Source organism: Gossypium hirsutum, chromosome A09 (genome assembly GCF_007990345.1).
Source record: "Gossypium hirsutum isolate 1008001.06 chromosome A09, Gossypium_hirsutum_v2.1, whole genome shotgun sequence".
In the NCBI taxonomy this organism is placed as follows: domain Eukaryota; kingdom Viridiplantae; phylum Streptophyta; class Magnoliopsida; order Malvales; family Malvaceae; genus Gossypium; species Gossypium hirsutum.
This window is the reverse complement of record NC_053432.1, coordinates 47,314,577-47,325,644: the sequence shown is the minus strand read 5'-3', so window position 1 is coordinate 47,325,644 and position 11,068 is coordinate 47,314,577. Positions and strand designations below refer to the sequence as shown.

Below are 11,068 nucleotides of genomic sequence, written 5' to 3'. Positions count from 1 at the left end.
ATGTGCTCATAACCTTTTATAGTTTATTCACAAATACTATAAATAGATGTAAGTTCAACTTACTCTCACTATCTAATACAATTCATATTTTATCACTGAGCCCATATCCCATACATTTCAATTTGGTACCTGTACCACTCATCACATGATCATAACTTTTCTCATTTTGATATAAATCATAAACCTTTTGTTGAACCATTTGGAATACTACTGGATACTCAATAGCCTTAACGTGGGCTAAGATGTTGACATCATGTCCCAGACATAGTCTTACACTGGCTCTCATCTATCGGTGTTGATGCCATGTCCCAAAAAGGTCTTACACTGACACGCAACAAGCTGACGCCATGTCCCAAACAGGTCTTACACTAGCTTGTACATCGCGAGGCTGATGCATGTCCCAGACATGTCTTACACTAGCTCTCGTATCAATGCTGATGCATGTCCCAGACATGTTTTACACTGGCTCTCATATTGTGGCCGATGCATGTCCTAGACATGTCTTACACTAGCATACATATCACCCAATATTAGGGTACCAATACCCAAGTTTATTCCAAATGCTCAACGAAGTCCCTACTATGTCCATTTCTCAACATGTATTCTCATATTTAAAATCAAAGCAATTTATGCCATATTAATAAAAGTGCACATCATAAATATAGAGTTGCATTATTAACAACAACTTATGTCGGCTTACAAAAAGTAGACTGCTATTCGGTTTTAGTCTACTTGCTTTGCTTTTCCCCTGTCTAGGCTCGAATTTTGCACTTCTTGATCTATAATGATGAAAATTCACCAATTTAATCATTTTATTAATGTAGGTACTCAACAATTTAAAATTGGGCCCTAGATTTTTGCAAAATGACCATTTTACCCCTAGGTCCGAAAATTGATTTTTATCACATTTTCTCACTAACCAAGCCTAGCTGATTACTTTTTATACTAGAAGCAATCCAAAATTTCTCAATATTTCACATTTATCACCTATTTTACAACTTATACAAAATGGTCCCTTTTAGGGTTTTCATGATAAATCTCTTCATAAAAGTTGTTTATTACACTACCATAACTCATATTCTTCCAAGAAATTTCAGAAAACAACATGAACACACTCATGGTAAAACCCTATACTTTCAACCATTTTGGAAAATAGTCCCCTCATTTGAAAGCTCATGTTACAAGGGTTCTAAAAGTACAAAAATCATCAAGAAAAGCCCTCAAAGATCACTTACTTGTAGAGAGATTAAGTGGCTGAAAATTCCAGGTTCAAAAAGTCCTCTAATGGCTGATATTTTCGGTCAAGGAGAAAGAGTGGAGAAAAAAAAGATGATAGCTAGGCTTTAGGGCATTATTTTATCACATATTATGTCATCAAATACCTCACATATTGACCATTTAATTTTCTTTGTCTCATGGCCGGCCAAGCTATAGTCTAAGGGTCTATTTTCCCTTTAAAGACCCCCAATTTAAGTTTCATGGCAATTTAACACCCTTAGCTATCAAATTAAGACTTTTGAATTTTATGCGATTTAGTCTTTTTTCTCAATTAAGCTCACAAACGCTAAAATTACTTCACCAAATTTTTCATGCACTAATATAAACACGTTATAACTCTAAAATAATAATAAAATACTTTCTCTGACCTCAGATTAGTGGTCTCAAAACTACTATTCTGACTAGGCCCAAAATCGAGCCGTTACATTTTTTGATGTATGGTGATAAATTATTAAACTTAGTAGCTAGATAGGACTATTTATAAAGCGATTTTGTATAGTTTTAAATTTTAATGACTAAATTGAAAATATTTTAAAACTTGCATGGTTTTCTTGTAAAATTTTAGTATTAGAGGGCTGATTGTGGATGTTTAAGAATTCAACTCTATGAGTTTATGGGTTAATTATGAAAATAAGCTTGTTTTGGTATTCGAGACTAAATTGAATAAAAAGTAAGAGTTTAGGGTAATTATGAAAAATATCAATAAAGGTCATGTGCATTAAATGGATTATTATTAAGTATTTAGGCTGATAATTGAAATAAATTATTGTTTAGATAAGATAATCATGGAAAAGGAAAAAATTTCTTATTAGTCCATGACATTACAATTTTTATTGTTTAGCCCTAGTAAGCTCATACAGTATGTTTGTGTTAAATTGTTATGCATTTAAAATTATGATTCTAAATATGTTAATTGAAATTTTGGTTGTTTACAATTCGATATAAAAAGGTGAGATAGCATATTAAATTGAATAGAATTTATGATGGTATAATTCGATAAATTAAGGAATTGACTTTGAATTGGACTGAAATAAGATATGTTATGTGATAAAGTGATGATTTGATAAAATAAGCTGAATTGATTCGATTTAAATTGGTTGTATGTAGAATAACAGAATTGAGTAGATTCGAAAATATTAAATATTATTTGAAATGTGGAATTATACTAATGTGGTGATGAGCTATGATATACATATATATATGGAATTCTTGTAGCACCCCTTACCCGTACCCGAGGCCAGGATAAGGTACGATGCATTATTGGGCTTAAACGTACACAATTTCATAAAATCAGGCCATAAAATTTCAACCAATTCAAATACATTCAAACACATGCATATCGTCCCTTATACGGGCCTACGAGGCCTAAAACATACATCAGAGGTGGTTCAGGACTAAACCGAGAACTTACGAACTTTTTACAACACTTAGGAAATTTTCTAGTTTTGGAGAGTCACACGCCTATGTGGGTAAGCCGTGTGGTCGCACACGCCCGTGTGGCTCGGACACGCTTGTATCCTCAACCCGTGTAACTCTTTGTTTATGACGTCAGCAATATTTTAAGGTCACACGGCCAAGACACACGCCCGTGTGCTAGGCCATATCTTCCACACGGCCGTGTCTCTGTCCGTGTGGCCAACACTTAGGCTATTTTCCAAGCCTTGGTCAACCTTAATCCCTCACACACTTATACAACATCAAGGGCATAAAACATGGTATCCAATTAAAGATTAAACATCCTCAATTTACAAACATAGCATTTGCATGTCATCATACTTGTGTTTCTCATACTCATTTTATATCAAGTCTAGACATAGCAAACCATATTCATTTGGTCTTGTCATCTTTATTAACATCGTTACCTTACTCTAAATTTACACTTTTATACAAAGAATATGGTCACATCTATTGATCAAAGTTCATCCATTGATATCAAGCCATCACAACATGCACATCATCAAAACATTAGAACAGTCAATCAAAACTCAATTAGGTTTGCAACCCAATGATCGAATATAAGCCATATATCATGGCTCTATACAAAAGAATCATTATAAGCCAACTCAATTGGCCAAATCATGAAACACGTATCGTAAAGTACTAAATCTCTATACATGACACTCACTTGAAAACACTTAAGATTTATTAATACCATAGCTTGATAATTTGATATTGTGATGTTGCCTTCGACGATCTCCAACCTCGAGCTAACTTGACAACACTAAAAGAAATGGAAAGGAGAGGGGTAAGCTTTATAGCTTAGTAAGCCCGTATAAAAATAATAATAAGCAATTTATTAACGTGCTTTTTTCCAAATTCTTACAACATGTTCTCATGGTAACACAATCGAAATTATACATATTTCCACTATTTGCTCATGTTCCAGTCAAGTTGTCTACTCGAGTCATAGTCACTAAATTATTTATAACATGAGATATAGAACTCTAAAAAAAGATCCCTAATTTTTCCTGAAATGAGACTCACATATCTTCTTACCATAAAATTTGTAGAATTTTTGGTCTAGCCAATAAATACAGTTTATTCTTCAAAGTTACCCCTATTCTGCTATTTGACAGCTTCAACCTTTCTTTACTAAAAATTAATTATCGCATAGTACAGGATTCGGATAATGTTTCCATCTATTTCTATTGAAATTAAACTCATTAAGGTTTTTTCAATATGAATTCTAATCCATAATTATTCTTGTAAAATTTCTAGTGATTTTCCAAACTTAAGACAGGGGAGCCCGAAATCACTCTGACCCTGCCTCACAAAAATTCAAATATCTCATAATATGAAATTCTTTTGTTTACACCGTTTCCTCTATGTGAAACTAGGCTCAATAATATTTAATCTCATATCTTATTCAGTTTCTAATTAAATTTCCAAAATTTTTGGTGGATTTTCAAAGTCACACAACTGCGGCTGTCCAAAACAGTTTTAGTGCAATATCATGATAACTATCATATGATGACATAATAAACATAATCATAAACATAAACATAAGTTTATTCATCATTCAAAACCTTTGACTTACTTATCACCCACATACCTCTTTATCATGAAACATCATATATCAAGGCATTACTTGTGGTACCTGTACCAACTCGTAATACAACATATAATCATAACTTCCTTAACATATTCTTCTTAGGACTTTCGTCACATCATCCATTACATTACCCGTTGAACACTCGGAATACAATTGGATACGCTGAAAACTTGCACATAAGTGTCACATATACATATGTAGCCGAAGCTACCTCATATCATACAACGCTCGTAATGGAGCTACTCACGGGCTTGCTCATATAAGCTATCGATCAAGGTGTAACTACACGAGGTGTCTGACCACTCAAGGATTACCTAGCCACCGGTAGGACACACAAGACCATTTCCCGGAACTCTATCACATCCATTATGAACTTAGACCACTCAACGAGCTTAGATGCCACATTATCATGAACCTAGACCACTCAACAAGTTCGGACTTCTTAATTCCTAGTGACATGTCACTTGTATCCTAAACTATTCCTAAGGTTCAAATGGGATTTTCCTCACTTACATATAGCATACTTTCTCGTACTTGCTCGTAATGTCGTGAATAACGACCAATATCATTCATACTTACAAGGTTATCATTAGGCATAACATACATAATATTGATAAAACATTTATTACATAACGTCAACACATCAAAATATAATACATTGTCACATTATTTACACATGTACTTACAATTCATGTAATATTAAGCATTAACATTCAATTATAACATTGCATTATTATTGACATACGAACTTACCTCGAATCCGAGCACAACTAATTATTTTATTTTAGTCCATATTCTCGTACTTTCCCGATTTAAGCTTGAATCTCAATTTTCTTGATCTAACATTTCAAATATAGCTTATTTATTACACACATTATTCAAATTGACCCAAAAATCATACTTTTACAAATTTGCATTTTTACCCCTAAACTGCCCCTAGGCTCGTAAAATGAAATGTGTTTGTTTTTCTTGTACTTTAAGCCTAGTCAAACCTTTATTACTCTTGTAGCAGCCCACATTTCTCTTTCATTTCACCCATTTACTACCCATTTTACAACTTTTACATTTTAGTCCTTTTTAGGTGTTTTCATGAAAAATCACCTAGTAAAAGTTGTTAAACATACTTCAATCTTTCATATTCTTACATTAATCTTAAAAATACTAAGATTTCATGCATGGATAAATTTTTAAACATGAACACTAGCTAAAAATATGGGTAGAAATGAGTAGATCATGTTACAAGGACTTCAAAAATGCGTAGAACATTTAAAATGCGATTGGGAGCACTTACTATTGAGCTTGAAAGCTTGAAAACCCTAGCCATGGTGTTCTCCTTGGTTCACACGGCCATGGGTTAGAATATGGACAAATTTTGGTTTTTAATTTGTCTTTTAGTCCATTTAATCACTAAATGACCAAATTACACCTAAAGCCTTTCTTTGGAATTTTTACCATGCATGTCCATTTTTGTCCAAATTTTTAGAACTTGGTCAAATTACTATTTAAGGACCTATAATTAATGATCCAATTCAATTTCATGCTAAAAACTTCTAGAATATAATTTTTTCAATCTATTCAATATAGTCCTTAAAGTCAAATTAAGCACTTTTCACATAGAATTTCTTCATGAAATTTTCACACAATCATACACACATATCATAAACCTTATAAAAATCATAAAATAATTATTTCTATTTCAGATTTTGTGGTCTCAAAACCACTGTTCTGACTAGGCCCTAATTCGGGATGTTACAACTCTTGATTTGGTTGATTTATATTATGATATTGAAACTGTTCGGACAGGTCAAGTATAATTAGCATGTCATAAGATAAGAAGAGTTCAGAGTTATACGACTACGTGTCAAGGAGTGCTGAGCACCCTATTTGTCAGTTTTTTCGACCAATGCTAGGTACATTTATTTGTCGATTTTACTGGCCAGCTTAGGGCGCAATTCATTATTACAAATTTATCTGTCAGGCACTGGGTGCCAAATTGGTGTGTTGGTTGGATCCGTGTATCCATCTGAGTTCTAGTCAGGTTAATAGGGATATGTATAATGTAATTGGAATAAATGATCTTTAGATTGATTTGATACAATGATCGGATGATGCATATACATATTGAGAATCTGTTATATAAGCCCAATGGGCTATTGTGAAAACATAACAAATGAATGAAGGTGATTCAAAATTCGTATTATGAAACAAAGTAGTGATTGAAATTAAATTGATATTCAATATCTATTTAATATAAAAATAAATTGATATGATATGAAAATAAAGTTCATATAGTTTAATATGAATTGGATTGAGAAATTCAAATTATGAAATGAAAATAATGTTTGGCATTAATCTGAAATGGATTGTATTGCAGGTAAGTAGATTGTATGATATGATTGAGATAGTGAATTGATAAAATGATTATTTGTCTTGTGAATGTTAATAAAATATTGAACAAGTATTGAAATGTTATGATAGGATAAATGTCAAACTCACCTTTTTTTTTATATTTGATTTATTATGATAGGCAAACTTTACCAAGCTAAGTAGCATGTAGTGTCTATTTATAACTCAAGGTAAGTTACTTGATTTAATACATGTGAACTTACTAAGCATTGTACATGTTTACCTCGTTTGTTTTTCCCTTTCCCTACAGTGCCAACTTGTGGAACGTGTCAGGCAAATCGTCAAAAAGCTTACACTATCTCGGTATTGATATTGTAGTATTTGACCATATTAAGGCTTGATTGTTTGTGACTTGTACCTAGGAAATCTTAAGCTTGTGTAAATGTTATATCTTCAGTGAGTTTGGCATTTTCAGATTATGTTTATGTAAATATGCGTATGATGACATTAGTCATGACGATGGTATCTTTATAAGAAGTTTGACTTAGATATTTGCATGCTTTGATGGTGTCTAAATGATATGCTAGAAAATAGGTGCACAAAGATGAGTTATAAGTTTAGGTATGTTTGAAATGATTTGGTAAGCTTGATGCTTAAGCATGAGATTGTTTGAATGACTATTTGATGCTTGATTAGATGATAGTGAAATTGTCATTGATGGCTTAATGGGTGGGTATATATGTGGTCTTTGGTTGATTTTAAATTGTTGATTGAGGTGCCAATTGTGGCATATTGGTTAGGCACTTAGAATGGTTGATATAAATGATGATTTTGGCTAGTTTGAATGCTTTTGAATTAGTTGAGTTGTGGTTTAAATGATAGCTTGTGGTTAACTATTCATGGTTGAATAGCTTGCTTAAAAAAATAATTTTCAGGTGCACACGGACTAACACACTGCCTGGAACACAATCATGTGACATACACTGGCTCATGGCATGACCGTGTAGTCTTTAAAAATTTAAGTAATTTTTGTGCGCACGGGTACAAAGAGTTACACGGTTTGCTCACACGGCCATGTCGCCCATTCACACGGCCCTGTGACCCACTCACACGGCCATGTGGGCTATCTCACACTGGCACAGCTCTTGTACACAGTTTAGTAACATGATCATGTGGTTCATCACATACAGGCTAAGCTTTCGTACACGGCCGTGTGACCCCTATACGAAGATTTTTCTTTCCTTTTTAAATTTGTTTCAATTTAATCACTATTAATTTGCCTGATTAGTTTTTACCTTCCGTAAGCTCGATATTATTCAAAATTGATTGAATCATATGTTAATTTGATTAATTATGAATTATTGATGATTTTTTGAGATTTTAAATTATAATGTGCTTGAAAGTGTTTGTATTTGCTTGTAGCACCTTATTACTTGGATTTGGTAACTGGACCAGGTAAGGGGTGTTAGAAAGACGGTATATTAGTCTTTCAATCGGTTAACTTATTTTCAATTAGACTAAAAATATGTTTAGATTACCTCTTAATATAAACTATTTTTTGTATTACGATCCAACCATGTAATACCGCTTAGTATTGGTTAAACATTAGAGAATCAGTGAGCCAATATTTGCTTCTATTTTGCTTTGTGTACAAAAGCCATTGAAGAAAATATACAAGAAATATTAATGTAATCAATGGATATTTTTATTAAACAATTTTTTAAAAAAATAGAAGTATACAAAGACGAATATATTACACTTAAAACACTAGATCCAACACGCTAGGTATGGTGTTTCTAGATCTTCCTTATCTTTTATTTCATCCAGCATATATGTTGTCCCTTTTGGGGCTGAGATTTATTACCAGGTAGATAACTACCCTTGGTACATCAACATTTTACATAATTGTAATCCCTATGCTAAATCAATGCTCCTTGATTCATCTTTATAAATTGGGTTTGGATATGGATATATAGTGGCTTCATGGAGAAGCTACTGCAGTTGGCATGGTATTGCCTTAGGTCGTGGCCGTTGACATGTCATATCACCTTGGTTGGGTTGATAGTTCAATTGTCAAACAAGTTAATAGCATTTTACTGATCTACAAGTAACAAGTTACCCATTTGCGGTAAGAGAGCGCCAAGTTTTCCTTATTCTGTAAATCTTGAAATAGCTTTCTCGACACTTGATAAATATGTATTATTTTTTGCAATGGCAGGTAGATAAGAAGGTAACTGATGGGTTGCTTAGGCTTATCGTTCTTAAAAGTCCTCTTGGCAATTGTGTTGTCACAGGTGAGTATGATAGAAAGGCATTGGATGATACACTTTCTATATTTTGCAAGTCTTAGTTCCAGATTCTACTTATTTCTTTTTTAAGCACTATACGATTATTCTTCAAGATCCTTGGATCGGCCATGTATCTTAATTTCTTGTTATTACCCTATGTTGTACTCTAGAATTCTTACCTATTGAGGTCCATTGCAAAAGGCATGTACAAAGTTGTAAATGTTAGCATGTATGGTTAGTCAATAGAAATAAAAAAAAAAACATATACCAAAGGTTTTCTTTTAATCATTTTAGTCAATTATTGCTTACTAGCTCGTAATATATTTAAAATTGTTCAATTAGAAATCCTTTGCCCCTCCCCCCTCTCGAAAACTATGAGGCCAGCCTCTGTTGAGTTATTGTAGATCATAAATCTTGTCCAAAGTAAAACTTGGTAGGTTATTGAGCTATTTCGTTGTACAAATTTATAATAATGTGGTTACTATATGTATCTCCTATTTGTTAGATCTCTTTATAGGTACATCAAATTCCTTTAACTCCACCTCCAAAATTTTACCATTTTGAGGAATGTAGAAGTAGAACAACAAATTTGTTAACATTGGAGTTTAATAAATAAATATGAAAATTAACATATTAATATAATGCAAATATGATTTTTGCCGACACTTATAAATGCCTCAAAAAGTTTATGTGAACATATGTAATTTTAAAGGTAAATATGACTTTTGTCAGCACTTTAAAATGTTTTAGAAAGTATCTTACTTATAATAGGGGTTAAAAGTGCTGGACAAACTTTTTTCGGCAAATGCTCGCACTTTACCGAAACTAATGGTCAACCCGTGGGAATTCTTTTACCAACACTCGCCTAGCCGGTAGTCAGCCGCCAGTCAATGAACTATCGACAAAGTCAATACCAATGATTTTTTTGTCTTTTGCTAACGGTTATAAATGTCGGTAAAAGTGAGTTTTTTGGTAGTTTTAAGTAAAATAAATTTATTAAAATACGTACATATATATAAGAAAATTCAATAAATTAATAAAACTAAGTTTAGTATGGTTTTCAACCAAATAAGGTGTATCCAAAAAAACATTTAAAAAATGAAAAATTGAAATTCTAAAATTCTAAATTTCATAATCGATTGACTTACTTAAAGCCATTTGAACTCACTATTTACTTGGTATTTCAGTCATGTAAAAACATAAATTTAAAGATTGAATGTAGTACTAGAACTTAGAAACTTGTTTCATCGCATTTGGTTACCAAAAGCATCATATTTCGAAAGCTAAAACATAAGAAACAATCACAAACTACCCAAATTTTCTGGATTAACAGCTTCGAGTAGCCTACTTTGGGGTCTCATATCTTTCAAAACGGGACTCATATAACCGAGATAGCAATACCAAATGAAAGTACAAGCTTCATACTATGAAAAATATCTAAATTTCAAAACAAATCTGTCTCAAGTCTGTTAATTGAAACTGTCAAAACCCACACATCTTACTCAATTAAAATGGATACCTCATATACCATAAAAATATCAACAATACCTCCATAATCTAATCGGAAAGTCATCGGAATTTAGTAATCCATTCAACTAGCTCAAATAAATACATGAATTTCATAAAAAAAATAGTCTAAAACACAAATATTTCAAGAAATGTAAACCAAAACTACCCTAATTGCTAGAATTTTAGACTAATTTCCCCTTCCTTTGCCTCTCTACCTCTTCTCTAGTGTTAGCTTTTTCAAATTGCCATAACTACGTCTAAAAAGATACCGTAAGTGATTCTCTCTTTTTCTTTTTCATTTTTTCTATTCTATTGATTTTATTAGAAAGACTATAACCTACAAAATAAAGTTGGGCTTGATAAAAGAAAATCAATAGACATCATAATTAATTGGGTATTTAAAATAATATCCATTTAAAAATTGTGGATATTACATAAACTGAATATGAACAACATTTTATTTACAAAGTTTTTGCAATAATAAAATCCTCATATTGAACAATTAAGTGATTTAAATCTCTCCTACCAAGTTACAATTACAAGCCTTCTTTTAAAAATGTGTAACTTAAAAAAATTTAATCAACCTTGACTTCAT

General features: G+C 32.2%; 1 long non-coding RNA gene across 1 annotated transcript; it reads left to right on the top strand.

The window, feature by feature from the left end:
* Positions 1 to 8,597: 8,597 nt before the first annotated feature.
* Positions 8,598 to 9,184, top strand: LOC107890227 (uncharacterized). The gene is made up of 2 exons (XR_001681886.1): positions 8,598 to 8,804; positions 8,895 to 9,184. It is a non-coding gene; the product is annotated as an uncharacterized lncRNA (long non-coding RNA).
* Positions 9,185 to 11,068: the final 1,884 nt, after the last annotated feature.